This window comes from Mastomys coucha, unplaced genomic scaffold (genome assembly GCF_008632895.1).
Source record: "Mastomys coucha isolate ucsf_1 unplaced genomic scaffold, UCSF_Mcou_1 pScaffold20, whole genome shotgun sequence".
Lineage (NCBI taxonomy): Eukaryota > Metazoa > Chordata > Mammalia > Rodentia > Muridae > Mastomys > Mastomys coucha.
In genome coordinates, this window is record NW_022196903.1 from 82,866,257 (window position 1) to 82,884,970 (window position 18,714).

Here is an 18,714-nt window from a genome sequence, read left to right on the forward strand (position 1 = left end):
TGAATAAACACATCCTATGCATGGGAAGAGATAGCATGGCTACACTATCTGATCCTGCAACCAGAGTTCTTTCTACCCTCTTCTATCTGCTTTAGGTTCCCTTTGATTCCAGCCAGCCCCTCTCTGCTGTGGTGCTTCCACTTCAGCTTCTTCAGGTTGCTCTCCTGTTCCACTGTTTTGATGCTCCATCTTGATCACCAAAGATCCACAGAGGTCCCCAAAGAGGTTCCCTTCCTGACCCCCATGGTCCCTATCACCCACTTCCCTTTGACAGATAGATCTGTTCCCTACAACCAATACAAACCTCTCTTCCTTGGTTGGCTCAGAACCTGTAAAGCCCAGGTGCATCATGGGGGGACCCACCACTGCAGTTCCTGTTGGAAGCATTTCCACCCAGGAAATCCAGCATCTAATCCAGCAGTGCCAGAGCCCTGGGGATGGAGCCCCAACCACGTGTTCTTGCTTCTTCCCTTGATTCCAGACTCTCAGTCTGAATATGGGTAGAACAGTACCCTGTGTGACTCACAGGCCTAAAGCCAGACCCCTGTGGGCACCCTCCCTGCTTGCTCCACTACTGAGTCTCTGGTAGTTTATATCAGGACTTGGCAAACTGCAGGCCACGGCGGGCCCAGTCTAGCTTGTCTTCCCTGACACTCTGCCTCTTTTGAGAAGTTCACCTCCCTCAAGTCCAAGCCCCACTCCCCATGAACATGTGAAGGCACACTTCTGTTTGGATCTGTAGCCAACCAAACAGACCTCATCCTCATGAATGGCTGGTCTGAAAGCCTTGCTGTTCTAAACAGAAGCATCTGCAAAGTGGGGTTGTGTCTTTTCTTCATCGATCAATGGGTCACAGAAAAAATCCCCATGGTACCGTAATAATCTCCTCTGAGACAAGTATCCTGGGGCACAGGAACAGGCTTCTCATGGCAGCTGGGGCAGAGGAGACTCAAGGTTCTCCTGGAGAACTCGCTCCTGCGAACTCCTCACAGGCTTCTCAGGAAAGGAGAGACTCATCACTCCAGACAGCAAGAAGCAGCTGTTTTTCAGACTCATCCAAGTTCAATAACATGCCCTGGCATCCTGCTCCTCTCTGATCAGTGCCCCAGCCTTTATAAAACACATCTGTCAGAGCTGCAAATTCAATTGACGTTGTCACTGTGCACCCGTATGATCAAATTGTGAGTCTCGTTTTCAGCTGGATCAGCCCTGTAGCTACAAAGGAAACGAGATTGCTTCAGGATGCAGTGAGGCCCTATAATTCCTCCACCCATCTCGGATTTCACAGCCTGCGTTTTGTTGCTTTTCTCTCTGTATGTTTCCTAGGCAGTCAGAAATAGCCGGGCAGTTGCTGGGTTCCTATGGTCACCACCCTGCCCATAGTCACCCAGTAGGCAGCTGGGTAGCTTCTGCCCCATACCCTAAGTGGGTGTATGGCAGGAACTGCTTTCACCATCTTCAGGTAACCAGGTGATTTTTCCCTCTCTACTCTGTATGCTCTCTGAGATAAACTTCCATCCCATCTTACTGGGGAACACATTAAGCTCAGAAAGTAAACAACTCAAAGCCTTCAGGAAGTCCCTGAAACTGGCCAGATTCACTAAGCCCCTCCTCCCCAGACATGTGTGAACTGCAGAGAGACAATCTCAAACAAGTTGAACTGCCTAGCAGAGGTACCCAAAGGTGACATCTCCAACCTGTCGAGTTATCTACATGCTGTTTTATGTGCTGTAGGTATCTAGACTTTGGGGTTTTGGTGATATAGTTGTCTTTGAGTCCCTTCTGCTCCTTTAAGTAACTCCTTACCCATACCCATACTCCTGTAGGTAATTCCAATAAACTCATTGGTTTATTAAGCTGGACTCTTGATTTACCATCAGTTCCCTATCTGGGGTAAAATCACATGTCCCCAGGAATAGTGTCACCACAGCTTGTGAATTGTATGACACCATGGCCCCAACTACCAACTCTAGTGCCAGGTTCATGGTAGGCACCATATAGATGCAGAACAGTTGTTGATGGGAAAAGGTCATACAAGGGAGCTGGCTTGAAGCACCAAGGAACACAAGACACTGGGTTCTGTGACATACATGGAGACAAGGTCTCTCCAACACAAGCAGAAGACTATTTTCTGGCCACTATCTCTTGACAGCAGACTCACCTCCAAAGGTAGAGTGCTAGAGGGACACTGCTGACTGACCCAGCTTGAAACTCATGACCTTCTAGAGATCTTCACCCATAACAAGGCTCATCACCTCTGACACTTATGCCAGCTGCTCAGAACCATACAGTGGAACAGGGATGGTGAGTTATGCCCAAGATGGTGCTTCTGATTTACTGAGACACACACACCACATATGATGCACATATATGATACATGCACACCGCACACATGCGTATATGTATAGATTCTTGCTTCAGTGGAAGTTTACATATCCACGTTATACAATATGTATGCATGTGCTTGCACACAACATATACATTCTGAGATAGGGCTCCTGGTTTATTAAATTAAGATGTACCAAGCTGGGCAGTGGTAGCGCACACCTTTAATCCCAGCACTTGGGAGGCAGAGGCAGGTGGATTTCTGAGTTTGAGGCCAGCCTGGTCTACAGAGTGAGTTCCAGAACAGCCAAGTTTACACAGAGAAACCCTGTCTCAAAAAACAAAAACAAAAACAAACAAACAAAAAAAGATGTACCAAGGATTTGCACTTCACACAGGGCACATGCCAGATACACAATACAATAGATATGAACACTCAACATGCATACATAAAGTTCATTCACAGCAAACACACATGGTATGGTAACCATTTCATTATAAGAAAGGGGGAGCTGGAGAGTTGGCTTAGCAGTTGAGAGAGCATGTACTGTCCTTGCAGAGGTCCTGAGTTCAGTTCCCACCACCTACAGCAAGTGGCTCACAACTGCTCGTAGCCCCAGTTCCAGGGGATCTGATTCCTCTGACCTTTGAGGACACCTGCAAACATATGGTGCATAAACTCACATGGGCACACACTAAGATGAATAAATGAATAAAGAACTAATCACATCTTTCCTGAGCATAGATGTGCATGTTCTTTAATTTTAGCACTCAGAAGGCAGAGGCAGGTGGATCTCTGCATTTGAGGCCAGGCTGGTCTACAGCAAGTTCCAGGCCAGGGTTATATAGTGAGACCCTATCTCAGAAAGAAAAAGAAGAAAAGAAAGAAGACAGAGCCTGAGCGCGTGACACAGGCACACACCGCACACATGCTCAGCACACAGAGAAACATATCTTTGACTGAACTGAAAGAATTGGAAGCTATTTGACTGTCTGCCAGGGACTTGTTAGGAAATCACGTTGTATTACTAAGAAGAATGAGAGAGCTATACAGAGACCAAGAAATGTCTCAAAGCGCACCATCACCTCAGAGAAACCCGAGATGGCATAATGGTACACTGTGGGCCCATTTATTTTTTAAACAATAATTATATATGTATATGTATGTGCATTTTTAAAAGGTTAGGACAAAAACACAGATCTTTGATAAAAAAGAAAGTCTTCCTGCAGGGCGGAGGGGTAGTGTGGGGGAGGCAGCCTCCGGCAGGCTGCAAGCTTGCGTTCTCTCTTCCCTACTCAGCTCAGAGCAGCACACAAGGAGCCAAGTTTCCCAATTTGATATGAGTCCTGAGGCAGGAAGACCAGCCTGTCATCTGCTTCTCACTGGGTTCTCAGCCTCCCTTGGGTTTCTCACATGTCTCCCCACTTCCTGCCCCTCTCCCCTCTTCTGCCCCTCTACTGTACCCCACAGTGCCTTCTTTCAGCCTCTGGACCATGGTCCACTATATGGGGCTTTTTTTGTTTTTTTTCCTGCAAAAACCAGACAGGTCAACGCTTTGCCAGCTTGTGAAATCAGCCCCATAGGTCGGGATCATGGCTTCCATCCTGCATGGCCTGGAAATATTTGCCCCCACCCTGATTCTCAGGGCACAGAAAAGAAAGAGCCTACAGCTACCTGCAGACAGTTCTCCTCCACCAGCACAGGGGGAAAAGCCTTGTGTGTGACAAGCTCTAAGGAGGGTCCGATTGCAGATGGACTGCAGAGAATGCATGGGAATCCAGGACCTTAGGATGTAGCAGTGTCAACCTTCGGCATAAATCAGCTGTGAGACACAGTGGTGGCCCCCATACTGGACAGACACAGGAACCAAGGATGGGGGTTAGGGTGAGGATGAGAACTGCCCAGGACACAGGGTGAAGCTGACAAAGCCCTGAAGAGATTCTTTTGAAACAGTTTCAGACACCACTAGCTCTGTGCTATGTGCTGGCCCTCCCCTCACACTCTGGCTCTTTCTGATCTGCAGCCCATATTCTAACCATACAGCCTTCAGGATCTCCTTTCTCCTGACCTCAGCTGAGGTGCAAGTTCCCAAAGGCTTCCCAGGCTAGACCACTCCTGGAGGTCTTCCCTGTGATGCTAACGACTACACTGCTTCTCGTCTGAGTGTTGGGCGATTGGCTGACTCCCTGCCTTGGCTGCCAACTTTCAGATGTGGAGTTTTGTACCTAACATTTTCACTTCCGTTATTTCCTGGTCCCAGCTCAGGAGCGCCATGTGAGAGATACTCAGTCACTGTGGCCACAGCAGTTTACCTCACCGGGCATCTCAGAGCAAGCACCAGGCATTGCAGAGTGAGCACCAAGCATCACAGAGGGAGCACCACGCACCAGAGAGGAAGCAGCACACACCACAGAGGGAGCACCAGGCACCACAGAGGGAGCACCACGCACTATGCACCACAGAGGGAGCACCAGGCACCACAAAGGGAGCACCAGGCACACAAACCAAACTTGCAGTGGATGTCTGGAGCCATGAGCAGTATCTACTTTAATCACTGCCTTTTCACCTTAGCTACCATATTGACACTATAGCTATAATTCTTGGAGTTTGCATTGTCTCAGCAGAGATGACCCATATAGCTTTTTCTGTTCTTAGACTTCCAAGGCTGGAAGCTTACTTAGTTCATCTTTAAAGTCTTAGCAGTCTTGGTGTGTGTGACATTTTTCTTCATGAAGCATTATGCATTATGACTCTTGTGTCACATCTGAATAGCCAGTTCACTTGTTCTTTGGGGAGACTGGTGACAAGTCTCTGATAGTTGGTGACAAGCACTGCCATACTGTGACAGACAGCCTGATCTCCAAGATGATTCCAAGAGACTATTGGGAAGGTAGTGCATGCACTGGACAGGGGTGGGTCACATCCTGACCAGGACAGGGTGATATAGTAGTACAAGATCTCATCCCTCCATCCAAATGGCATGTAATTTAAAGCTCAAAAGCAATCAATTGTAACATTCCATTTAATATTTTCAGGCCCCAGTTGCCCACAGGTAGCTGAAACTCTGAACGTGAAACCACCAATAAAGGGAAGACTTATGGTATTCGCAAAGTGCTTAGGATGGTACCAGGACTCAGGACGAGTCACATCACTGACCATTCGAGTCCAAATAAGCCAAGGGCAGGACTAGATTAGGGACAGGACCACCTGAAGGTCTGGCTGTCCGCTTTGCCCATCTGCTTTGCATGGTCAGGAGGAGCCTACAGGAGATAAGTTCAGCCACGTGACATTTCTCAGAGAGAGGTCAGCAAGCAAGGAGGCTGACACACCAGGCTGTGGCCAGCTCACAAAGGATAGCCCTTCCTCTCAAAGAGGAATCAGATTCACTAAAGTGGTTTCAAGTGGATGCAGGTGTGTGTTCCTCAGAGTCCTTTAGGGGCATGCGTGCCAGGGATGCACTGGGTGGGCAGGCCCTCATACTTTTACACTTACAGTCTGGTTCCCCAGCTTCTCAGTAGGCCAACCTGGAACCCCAAGCATCCATCATGGTCCTTATCCTCTCCTGACAGGTTCAAGCCTGTCTCTCCTATCCTCCCATCTGAACCAAAGAGGCATGCACCAGGAAAAGAAAAAAAAAATCAGGAAGGCACCTAGGATCCCCAGGATCTTGTCACTTGTCACTTGTCACTGTCAAGTCCCCATCCCCTCCTGGCTGGTGGTTTCTATGGAGCTCACCCTGCTGTGTCTAATGGCTGCATGTTACCCAGACCCAGGAGGCCAGCTACTTCATCCTCGTGGTCAGGAATGAATCAAGTGGCCTAAACTCAAGATTGGGAGTTTTCTTGCCGGGGTATCATTCCCTGTGCTCTGGAGTTGCTGATGGTCAGCTTCATCCGTGATCCAGGAGCTGAGCAGAAGAACACAGGGGACCACGAGACTGCCCAAGAACCAGGTCGGTGTAGAGTGGCCGTGTCCACGGGTGACACTGAGATGTGACAGATACAGGGGACAAACTGTCTGAAGTTCCACATCAGTTAGCTTTTGCTGTGTAAGAGATGAACCCTAAAACGTACTGAGCTGTGGGTTCACCATTTATTTAGCTCAGAATTCTGGGGTTAGTGTTTAGGCCTGAGCCCCAAAGGGGTCTTTTGGCCCACTGCTCTCAGCTGACTTTAGGCACATTAAATCTTCGACAACTGGTCATCTATTGTACAAGACTGTCCTCCACACCAAACTGCTTCCATCGTCAGGAATGCAGCTGGACCCTCTTGGTAAAGATCATCATAGTTGGGCTTGTGGGATATTGACCTTCCCTCTTGGGAGGAAAGGGTGAGGAGGCTCATGGGACCCTCACCTGAGTATCCAACCATTCTTTCCAGTCAGCAGTATGTAATTCTGCCCTAATTGCACATAACCTTGGAGTCTCTGGGAGGGGCTGGAGGACATGGGTGGGGAAGATTAAGGGAGTGGGCATGATCTACACCACCACAGGGAGCCATCATCTGTATTGGCTGTGGACAGTCTGTGTTTAAGGTTACTCATGCTCTTTGCCTGTAACCCCTCACCACTTACTCTGTAAGCCTAATAAACTCCTTGGTCTCTCAGAGTAAATGTTGGTGGAATCATGGCTTCGTTTGTCTTTGGGATTGTAGGAAGAGGGGCAGGTGATTGCCACAAGGGAAGGGATTTTAGCAATACTGATGGAAGCAGGGGTCAGGATGGACTCAGCAAGTGGTCCATTCCACGTAAGTCCCATTCTATGGCAGGCTAGCCAAGGCTGGTTCTCACTGCGTGAATACAAATCAACCACTGAGGCTGAAAGCCAGCATATTCTACCAGCCAAGACAGGGCTGGGGAAGTGACCCAGCCTTTAGCCCTTTGTGAGAGATGCTGCATCATGTAGCCAAGATGTGGGATGCAGAGAGAGGAGCAAGTACAGCCAATTTTGGTACAGGTGTGCAGGTTGAAACAGGGCAAATTGTACCTATGTTTGAAGCAGTCCACCATAGATTCTCCATCACTGATAGGCACCAAGAAATTCTATCAGAACTTCAGCAAACCATTCTTACTTTCTTCTGAACTTGAACCAGACCCAACTAGATGGCTCTGAAAGACCTGCCAAAGGTTCCTCCTGAGGGAACATGAAAGAAGTCCTTCCTTCAGAGATGCTGGGACTCTGGTACAGCAGGCCAGCCCACTAAATAATTGAAGCATCCCTGCTGCTGACAGGCAAAAACAGAATAAAATATGACAAGTGCCTCTTTAAAAGCAGAGAGTTAGGCTAGGCAGTGGGAGTCCATATCTTTAAGCACAGCACTTAGGAGGCAGAGGCAAGTGGATCTCTGAGTTTGAGGCCAACCTGGTCTATAGAGTGAGTTCCAGGACAGCCAAAGTTATATAGAGAATCCTTGTCGTTTCATTTTGTTTTGTTTTGTTTTTGTTTTTGTTTTTGTTTTTCGAGACAGGGTTTCTCTGTGTAGCTCTGGCTGTCCTGGAACTCACTCTGTAGACCAGGCTGGCCTCGAATTCAGAGATCCACCTGCCTCTGCCTCCCAAGTGCTGGGATTAAAGGCGTGCGCCACCACTGCCTGGTGAGAATCCCTGTCTTAAAATAAGAGAGAGAGAGAGAGAAAGATAGAGAGAGAGAGAGAAAAATAGATAGATAGAGAGGGAGAGAACATAAATGCAAAAAAATGTTTTTTTTTTTAAATTGGGGGTGAGGGGCACAGGAAGAGAGGCAAGTGTCTGGGGCTTAGAAGGGTGGGAACACAGGTCCTGACAGCACTGTCATGATGAGACCTTGTCACAGGGCAAATTGGAACCACTCCTGGTTAGCGGCTTGGGGTACAGAGACAGGCTGTCGCGGATGTGAAGGCTGCTCCCTGGCACAATGTTCAGTAGCTAATGCATCTTCTATGATATCCAGCCCAGGAGTGCCAGGCAGACCTGTGGGAAGTCAGACCATGGTCATGAGAGCCAGGGTGAGAGCCCAAGATGTGCCTGTGATGGCCTGCCCAAGTGTTCAGGACATGGTTAAGAGTGGACAGCTTCTGTAGCATTTGGCCTGTTTGGAGGAGCCAGCTGTACATGCTCAGTGTCACACAGGACCCCCTCAGTGTAACATAGCAAGAGAATGAACCAGAGGGCACTCACAGGACTGTCAGGGCAGATGCGGGACACCCAGTTACCATGGCTCAGTGACTCACTGCAGAAACTCCTAAGGAGGAGGAACAAGAGAGAGCTCAGAATGATTCAGTGTTAGGAGACAACCTGCTGTAAAGTCCCAACTCACGGTCAGACCCGTTGCAGTAACTGTCAGGGACACCCAGGGACACCCACTCCCACAGGGTCTGCTCGGCATAGTACCTAAGGTCTTGGCTTGTGCAATAAGACATGACGAAGAAATCTAGTTTGTAAATTCTGGGAAAGAATAAAAACAGAGGCGTTCCCCACACCATGTAATGGGACCTGACGTTGAGAGTTATAGAATTAGAAACAATTTAGTGCAATTAATTCACGAGCTGAGCAAAGTTGTGGGGCAGAGGATCAGGAGCACAAAGAGGAACTATGTCCCTTGTGCCATGGCAGCTATCAGAATTTTTTAATTTTAAAAAGATGCTGGAAAATACAACAATGCCTGTATAGGATTAGAGAGAGATCTAGTATAAAGTGATGCATAATCTTTGCACAGAAAATTATAAGACCTTATTGAAAAACATAAAAGAAGGCCGGAGCAAATTAGTCAGATATACCACATTCACGGGTGAGAAGAATTGATGTAATAAAACTGACAATTCTCTCAAATTGATCTATAAATTTAATTTAATCTCAACTAAATCCCAACAGAGAATTTTAAAGAACATGACAAGCTAATTCTCAAATTTACGTGGATGAATAAAAGAGTTGGAAGAGTTTTGAGCTCCTGAATGAAAAGCCAGGGCTCATCCGGAAGGCTCTTAGATCCCGGGAAATTTCAGAGACTGACAGAGTGAGGTGTTGGGTTCAGGAAGAAATCAAATCAAAGGGACAGAGCAAGGCAGGAAGGGACAGGGGCTCAGACTACAAGGGAAAGAACTGTCACATCAGGTCTTAGAAAATGTGATGGAAAACTGGAGTGTCTGTTGTCTGTCTGTCTGTTAAGACAGGGTCTTACTATGTAGTTTTGTTTTCAGGAACTCACTATGTAAACCAAGCTGGCCATAAACTGGTAGAAATGTAACTGCCCCTTCTGGGGTTAAAGGTATGAGCTAGCATGCTTAACAAAAGTAGAGCTTTCTAGAAAGGAGAATATACATATTGGTGCCACTCTTTTTGGACAACATGAAAAATGATAAAAATAAATTTTTTTTTTTTTTTTTTTTTTTTGGTTTTTTGAGACAGGGTTTCTCTGTATAGCTCTGGCTGTCCTAGATCTCACTCTGTAGACCAGGCTGGCCTCGAACTCAGAAATCCACCTGCCTCTGCCTCCCAAAAATAAAATTCTTAATTCAAGAATAGGGCACTTTAAAATCCTGGCACATTGCAGAATTAAAATGAAAGAAAACCACAGGCTTCTAGGAGCTATCCGTGTGTTTCAGGTGGAAATGACTCTTCGACAAGGGTAGAAGATCACAAAATTCAGAGGAAGAGGCAGAACGTACTGAAGGCATTCGATGTAAAACTTAGGGAGACAAACAACGCAGATCAAAATGAAAACACAGGTCAGCTGGGCAAGCTGTCAGCACCACAAAGATTAGGACTGAGAATCTGGGAAGAGCAGGAGTTGGGGAAATGCTAAGGGTCTCGACAAAGAATGAGCAGAAGACAAGGGGGGAAGTTCAGGAGGGGACTGGGCAGTGTTAAGTCACTTGAGAAAGGACTCTCAGCCAAAGGGACCTAGAAGGCACAGCCGTTGCTCCCACCGGGTTCAGGGATTTTGAGAGTTTGGTTTTGCTGTGTTCTTAGAGGAGTATGTATGTGTCTCTTCGTGTGTGTCTATGTGTATGTCTCTGTATGTGTCTGTGTGTGTGTGTCTCTGCGTGTTTCTGGGTGTGTGTGATGTGTGCATGACTATATGTGTGTGGTGTGTGCCTGTGTATATTTGTTTAATTTATGTGTTTCCAGATAGGGTCATACTTTGGAGTCCAAGATGGCCTTGAACTTGTGATCCTCCTGCCCCTGTCTTCTTTGATGCAGTTATTAATTGCCCACCTTTCACACCTTTCATGGGGCAGTTGTCTGCCACTTAGAATACTGGATGGTTCTTACACTAAACATATGTACATAAGTAGAGGGATTTGTCTACCCCATGACCCAGTGACTCCATTCCTAACCCCATATATGACAAGGATGCCCACAAATGACCACAGCTTTTATGAAGAAAAAAAGAGAAAAAAAAATCTAACTGCTCAGCTCAGTGAGACAAGGGATACAAATTGTCTACTCAACAAAAAACTCAAAACAATTGTCTCTTTATGCAATGAAAAGCAGCAGGTTGCAGAATTTTGCACATGACACCCCATCTCCCGAGGGATTTTAAAGCATGTGATGTCTCTGTGTATGTGTTTGCATGCAGCGCTACCTTCCCTGGCCACCAAATACAGCTGTAGTAAAAGAATCAAGTTCTGTATAAACTTGAAAAACAAAACCCAAGCTCATGCTGATGGCGTTGTTGAAGGGGGAGCAGAATGGGACAGGGAGGAAGCACTTGGAGATAACACCTAGGAGGAGCACCCTGGGTGGGAATAACACCTGGGGGAGCACCCTGGGGATTACCCAATCAGCACACTGTCCCTAAGGACAGTAGTCTTGGAACATCCTAAATAGCATCCTGCAGATAGCACCTGACACAGCACCCTGGGAAACACAATCCTGGAAATCACTCCTTAGCACCCTGATAAATACCCTGATACTCTGACACAGCACCCTGACACAGCACCCTGGCACACCATCCTGATACAACACCCTGACACAGCACCCTGACACAGCATCCTGGTACAGCACCCTGACACAGTACCCTGACACAGTACCCTGGCACAGCACCCTGGTACAGTACCCTGACACAGTACCCTGACACACCATCCTGGTACAGCACCGACACAGCACCCTGACACAGCACCCTGACACAGTACTTGGCACACACTTCTGGGGGAAGTCTTGCTTCTGCTTTCACTTCCCTTGGTGTTAAAGACTTCTCCCATTCTTGTCTTCAGTTCCCACAGATAGGACTGGCTTGGGTGTTTGAGTCACGATAGGACTGGCTTGGGTGTTTGAGTCACGCGCCTGCAGCAGTGCTGAGCAAGATCCAGCATAACCCTTGGAGTCAGCTGGGGTGCTACAGGCCCACCTTCCCTGGGCTGGAGCAGCTTGCTGCCCATGGACATCAAGGAAGGGTGGCCTGCCAGAGGATGAAGGCAGCAGCAGCAGGGAAGGAGGGGCCTGTTTGGCCTGGCTCCACACTGGCAGACCAGCCATCCCTACAACTCATTCCAGTGGCCTTTGAGTGATGCTTTACGTTCTTCCCCAGAGCCAGAGGAGTCTCGGCTGGGCAGGGTCCTCAGGTAGATCACAGTGTCAAGGAATCAGCCCTGAGCTGCACAGCCAGACACCGACCGCTCACACTGTCATCTACCCCATAGACAGTCAGTGAAGCCCCTCACAAAGGGGTTACCTCCCTCTGACCCAAGACTTCACATGGTCTAGGCATCACCACCTTCATTTCAGAGGAAGAAGCTTGAGGACCAGAGGAAAGACTTCTTCTGGCTTAGAGGGGTGGGCAGCAGAGGGTAAGCTGGGATGTCTACTGATCCCTTTGCGACCTCTCTTAAGATTGTCCTCTCAGGCTCTGCCCTGAACCCATTTCTAAACATGCTTCTCCCAACCTGCCTCTCCCTTATCTCCACCCAGTAGGTAGCTGAGAATCAAGTTCCTAGATACAAGCCCTTACCCAGATCTTCCCAGTGTCCAGGCAGAGCCTCTCTACACTCGTGGGGAGAGATGAGTGATGGAGGCAATGCTCACACACCTCATCCAGAGTAGGAGGCCTAGACCACCCTCCGGAGTGGCAGCCCCATCTTTCCTGGGCCCCCTCCTTGGTCTCCACACATGGACCTGGACCAGCAGTGTGGCTGCTGTTGGCAGATTAGTCTTCTTAATGGACCGACGTCCTTGGAGAACCAAGAGCAGGATATGCCTAATAAAGTCATTATTCTGCCGCCCAGCTGCGCGGGACGTGAGGATGAGAGAGGGAAGTGGAAACTGGCACTGGGAGGTCTCCAGAGCAGGGACAGACAACTGAGCCAGTTAATTATCAAGCCGCAGACTCTGTAAACCTGCATACAAGCAGGTCCCAGCCGGAGGGGGGCTCTTCAGAGCCCAGCCTCTCTTCATGGAGCTGTTGCAGAAAATGCTGCATGGAGCACCCCAGCCCCGAATTAGCTCATTCTCTGCCGGGCTGATTTCTGCCCTGACTCCAAGCCTAAAGAAAAGGGGTTAGGGAGGGGGGGAGTCCATCTGAGAACCACACCCCTCCCCCCTTCTTCCAGCTGCAGACCTAGCCCTGCGCAGAAAAGTCTCAGAAAACTGCTACATGAGAATGAGAGGCAAAGCCTGCTCTAAGAAGCTGAGTCAGGCTCTCCAAAAATTCTCTCCTCCACAGAAACACAGAGCACCCTGGCATAGATTGTCAGAATCAACATTTCAGAACTCTGAAAATTAACCAAAGGCTGGCAGCCCTCCGTGGGTGGAGTGGCACACACACACACACACAAAAAGCTGACTCTCAAAGAGCTCACAACTTGGTGGCATTTGAATCTGTCCCATCCTATTCCCCTCCCCCAACTACTCCAAGAGACCTCAGACTCCAACAGCCTACAAGCACAGAGAAGCCAATTGCCTAGGCAGCCAGTAGAGAGGCTGGGTTTTTATTTGACCTGTCTAGTGTCTTTATTTGAACGAACTCAAGAGCTTACTTAGGGCAAACAGCCTGTGTCTCAGAAATATTTGTTCCAGACTTTCAGAGACAATTGTGGCAGATGTGTGAGGCTGCATAGGACAGTGAGGCTGGAGACAGGTTCACCATCGAGTAAAGGAAAGCTGGGAGTGGGGCGTCCACAGGGGTGGGGACGCTGAACCTGCCTGATGCTGGTCACCTGTGAGATGTTGCAGGAGTGAAGAGGGGGAGGGTGGGGGAGAGACTGTGTCTGCACACCAGGATGTGATCATGTTAGCAAAGGAGAAGACGGAGGCTAGGCCTGCAAAGGAAGAAGGTGGAGCCGCAAACTGCCTGGACACATACTGAAGGTGTGTCCTGCAGAGAGACTCCTCAGCTAGGTGTACGAGACACATTGGCTCCAGAGATTTGAGAGATCTCTGCCAACATTTGAGCTGACCCAACAGAGAGATCCGAAACCACACAGGACACATTTGCAATGAACAGTTTGCTGTACTCAAAGGAACAGAGAGAGGGTGGTCCCATTCCAACAGTGCAGTCAAGTTCAAATTACAAAAGAGGATCCTAGTCTAAGAGAGGCATGCGGGGCACAGGTTGTCGAGTCTCCAGGGCTCATCTGTGCCTGCTTTCATTCATCTCTGAACGTACATATCCTGCTGTTTGCCTCAGAGTTTTGAAAAATTAGATGTTTGTTTTGTTTTATGTTTATGAGTACTACTTGCTTGTATGTACGAGCACCATGTACATGCAGTACCCAGGAAGGGCAGAAGAGGGCGATAGATCTCCTGCAACTGGAGTTACCAACAGTTGTGAGCCACCGTGTGTGCTGGGAACTGAACCTGGTGCCTCTACAAGGGCAGCAAGTTTTCTTAGCCCCTGAACCATCTCTCAAGTCCCTGTTCTCAGTTTTTGACACTGTCTCCTGATCCATTGCAGCAAGAACTTTCCAGCCCAGACATGAGGGCATATGGCACGAGGGCTTACCACAAGAGCTATCTCCATGAAGGGAGATTCATCCACAACTCAACTTGCCAAATGTGCACCAGCGCAGAGCTGGATACAGCCTGCTTCCCGGTGAGAGCCTGGAGAAGTGACACTAATATCAAAGCACAAGCGCGTGTGTGTGTGCGCGCACACACACACACACACACACACACACACACTCAACACATGCACATGTACACCACATGTAAGCGCACATGCATGCACGTGCACACACATTCATGCACACACCATGCAGTTCTCCCACTTTGCCCAATTCTTCTGTCCTAAACACACGGGTGCTCAGGAGTTCTGCAGAGGGTTAGAGACCATCACTCTCTGACACATGGACCCTTTCTCAACTGTTCTAGTGATGACAACTTTGTAAGATTTTGGTTTATTCTAGGAATTCAAGGGTGGCTCCGTATTCATAGTAAGAGCATGACTCTTACTATGATAATTTAGAGTCTGGAGATCTACTCCAGATTAAGGGTCAGAATATTTATTCCATAAAAGTCTGAATAACAAATAACAGGCATTACCAGCCATATGCAACCTTTGTAGCAGATTGTAGCAAACGTCTTTAAGGAGAAGGGTGCTCTCAGCTCCCAGAAATAGGCCATCTAGGTTATGGCCTTAGATCTGCCAGCCCCTGACCTTGACAGATATATGAAAAGTATTTATGAAATAACATATATTTTTCTTAATATAACTGTTGACAAGCTAAAAATGAAATAAGAAATTTCCAGAATGTGAGAAGAGTCACCTATTTTAAATTAGAAGCAAAAATCACTCAAAGTAACACATTGGGAGAGTTCCCACTGAGTGTACTCAGAGATGAGTCAAGGATGTTAGATATTATTGATACCATTGTTTCAAATTGCCTTGGAAGTTCAAGCCAGTCCATAAGGCAGGAAACGTAAATAAAATGTAACAATTAGAATATAAAATGATTAAATTATCTTTGGTAGACCTGAATGACTACTGGAAGGATGGTATTTTATTAAGTTAGCTACACAAAAGTCAACCTATAATAAAGTTGTAATATATATTTGGGGGAAAAACACTTCCAGACCTATTAAAATATTAAAATACTAGGAGTATCATGAAGGTTGTTCTGAGAGTCCTGAGTGTTCTCAGCAGCCTCCCTACCAGGCAGTAGCTGCTGTGGTCTCTCTAGCCCTCTCACCTGTGAGGAAACTTCACTCTGGGAATTTCTCACTACTCAGCCTGAGTCCCCTGAGTCTACTGCCACAGGGATAGAAGGGACAAGGACATTCTGCTAAGCCCAGGTAATTCCCATGCATTCCTCTGGACTTGGTGACAGGAGGAGGCCACCTGTGCCACAAGGATGAGAGCAAATGATTCTCTGTAAGAAAGTCACCTGTTGTGACAATGAAGGAAGGAAAATTAGTCCTGCACAGAGAAAGAAAGAATTCAGTTCCCATGCAGGCCATTCCTCTCCTGGGGTGGTGTCCCCATTGTCTTCGAATATCTTCATGTCCCCTCATCTTCAGTCCTGTCAGATGGAACTTGTTTGCTAGTAGAATGTCTAGTTCTTCTGAGACTTGGTCCCTTTGTTCAGCAGTTCCTCTCAGAGAAAACAATTAGTGAACAATGAATGGCTTATACCAGTCCAGAGTAGATCATACCAGAACAGAACAGCTCAGACTAGACTAAAAACACCAGAATAAAACATATATGCCCAGTTTAGACCAGTCCAGACCAACTTAGACCAATCCAGACAAGGCTAGAACTCACCAGAATTAACCAGCCAGGACCAGCTCATATCAGACCAGACCCAGCTAGACCCTATCACCACAGACTAGACCAAAGAAGAATAAACCAACCCAAACCAGACTTCTTACACCAGAACAGAAGAGATTGTATTTGACTAATCTAGACCAGGCTAAGAACATACCAGCACAAGCCAGACCAGACTAACTTAACCAGTCCAGACCAAACCAACTACGCCAGAATAGTTTAGACTAGATTAGACCAGGGTAGATCACACTACTGTAGGCCAGACTAGACTAGCTTAGACAACACCAGAATAGACCAAAATGGGCCAAGTTAGAACAAACCAGACTATACCAGAATAGACTAGCCCAGTAAAGCATAGACCAGCCCAGAAGTTAGACCAGAATAGACAAGACCAGGCCAGCTTAAATGAATATAGGCTAGACCTAGACTAAACTAGACCAGCCCAAATCAGATAAAGCTATATCAAACCAGACCAGACCCCAGCAGTGCAGTCCAGATTAGCCTTGACCAGAACATTCTACTCAGTTCAAGGTCATGTGATGTGTGCTGGGTCCCAAAGGCTGGCTATATTCTACACACAGCTCACTCCAAAGGTCAAAAGCTGGAGGTCACTAGTGAATACAATCTGCAAGTCTGTCAGGGCCACCACTGTTGAGCCATTGTTCCTATTTAGACATTAGTCCCCAACAGTGCTCCCCCACCACACACACCAGTCTAACCTCTCAGAAAGGAGGGAGGCCTGGAAATGTGACCCCTGGCCCACCCCCTAGTGCATAGGCCCGTCTGGGTGGCAGCATCCACAGATTGTTTCCTTTGAGCCAGGCCCCTGCTGTTCCCGATGTCTGAGAAGTGCTGGTTTCACTGAGATCCCAGCCCTGCCACGTGCGAGCAAGGCAGGCTTCCTGCTGAAATCAAAAGAGGAAGAGAGACCTTGCGGCTGGCTTTTACCTGCTCATCATTTCAACCTCCCTCTGGGAAGCGTCCCCTTTCCCATTGCAAAGTGAGCACCAAACCAGGTGGAACATAATGAGTGTGTGTGTGTGTGTGTGTGTGTGTGTGTGTGTGTGTCAAGAGAGAACTGAGCCAGGATAAGAGATCAAAGATACCAACCAAGGCTGAGGCCAGGGTGGCCAGGGCTCTCCGCCCACTGCCCTGAGTGCTCCATCTCCTGGGGACATAGTGGCCTCCTCAAAGGCATGGACTGGGTCAAGTTGGGCATGAGGGCGGGGCGGGGAGAGCAATGGTATGTTTGTCTCATTATCCTGTAACCTCCGTGATGACAAGAAACTCAGTCTAGGGGCTAGAGAGGTGGTTCTGCAGGTAAGAGCACTAACTGCTCCGTAGAGGACCCTGGCTTAGTTCCTGGCACCTTCATGGCAGCCTACAGCTATCTGTAACTCCAGTGCCTGGGGATTCAACACCCTTTTCTGGCCTCCAGGGGCACATGGTGCACATACACACAGACAGGTAAATCCTCACACCACACACACACACACACACACACACACACACACACCCTCTCTCAGCGGGCTGGAGGACAGAGTGCCTTTCAACCATCAGCAGACAGATGGGAGGCAAGCTGACACTCACCCTCAGTGGTGTTGCCCAAGGCCCCCCAGACTGAGTTTACTCTGAGATGACCTCATTCTGTCTTCTCAGTTTGAGATTTAGTTGCCAGGGCAACCATGTAAGGGGTGGAGCTTAGTGGGCGATACTAAGGACAGGGTGGGTTCCAGCCTGGGGAAGACAGGATTTTTAACACAGCTAGTTCTAGGGTGCTGTTTTGTTCTGAGCTGGATGAGGCAGAAGCAGCCCCTATCCTTGAACTTCCCAGCCTTGAAACCGGGAGAAATGCATTTCTTTTCCTATACATAACTCATCCTGCATCAGCAGAGAACACACGCCTCTTCATGCAGTCTTCATTCACACATTATTGCCTACACCTTCACTGTCTGAGGAGCAGGTCATGAGAGACACCCACAGATCTTAAACATTTGGCTGTTACTATTGTGTGTGTGTGTGTGTGTGTGTGTGTGTGCGCGCGCGCGCGCGTGAGTGCTCGCGCATGAGCATTCGAGCACGCCTGTCTATGCAGGCAGACATGTGAAGAGGTCAAAGGTCAGCCTTGGGTGGTGTTCCTCAGCTGCCATCTACCTTGTTTGGTGAGACTGGGTTTCTCAGTGGTCGGGAGCTCTCCAAGTCCAGAGCAGATTACAAGCACACGCTACCATTTCCAGCTTTTTCATTTTTTTTTAAGCGTGTGTTCAGTTCTGCGGGTTGAGCTCATATCTGTGTCCTTGTAAGCCTCCGCCCCCCACCCCCCCCACCCCCCCATCCCCTCCCACCCCTGCCAGGCCTCTTGTTTTGCTTTGCTATTTGAGACAGGTGCTCATTATAATAGCCCAGGCTAGCTTCAAACGCCCCCAAGGCTGGGATAACGGGTTCACTACCACACCCAGCTTGATTGCTACCTTTTAAAACAGGGGTTTCTTTTCCTTAAGATTCACTTTATTTGTATTCATGTGTGTGCACAGGTGGGTACATATGGATGCCAGGCAAGGCACCAGATCCCATATAAGTGGAGTCCAGAACGTTGTGAGGCACCAGGTGGGTTGTGGGAACTAAACTCAGGTCTTTTACAAGAGCAGCAAGCCTTTTCCTGACGGAGCCATTCTCTCCAGCTAGGTTGTCGCTTTTTTTTTTTTTTTTTTTT

The 18,714-nt window shown here is 48.1% G+C and overlaps 1 long non-coding RNA gene across 1 annotated transcript in view; it reads right to left on the minus strand.

The window, feature by feature from the left end:
- Positions 1–817: 817 nt before the first annotated feature.
- Positions 818–18,714, minus strand: part of LOC116099234 — a 22,467-nt gene continuing 4,570 nt past the window's right edge. The window contains exon 2 of the long non-coding RNA XR_004122171.1: positions 818–1,215. This is a non-coding gene — a long non-coding RNA (uncharacterized LOC116099234). The remainder of the gene's footprint in view (positions 1,216–18,714) is intronic.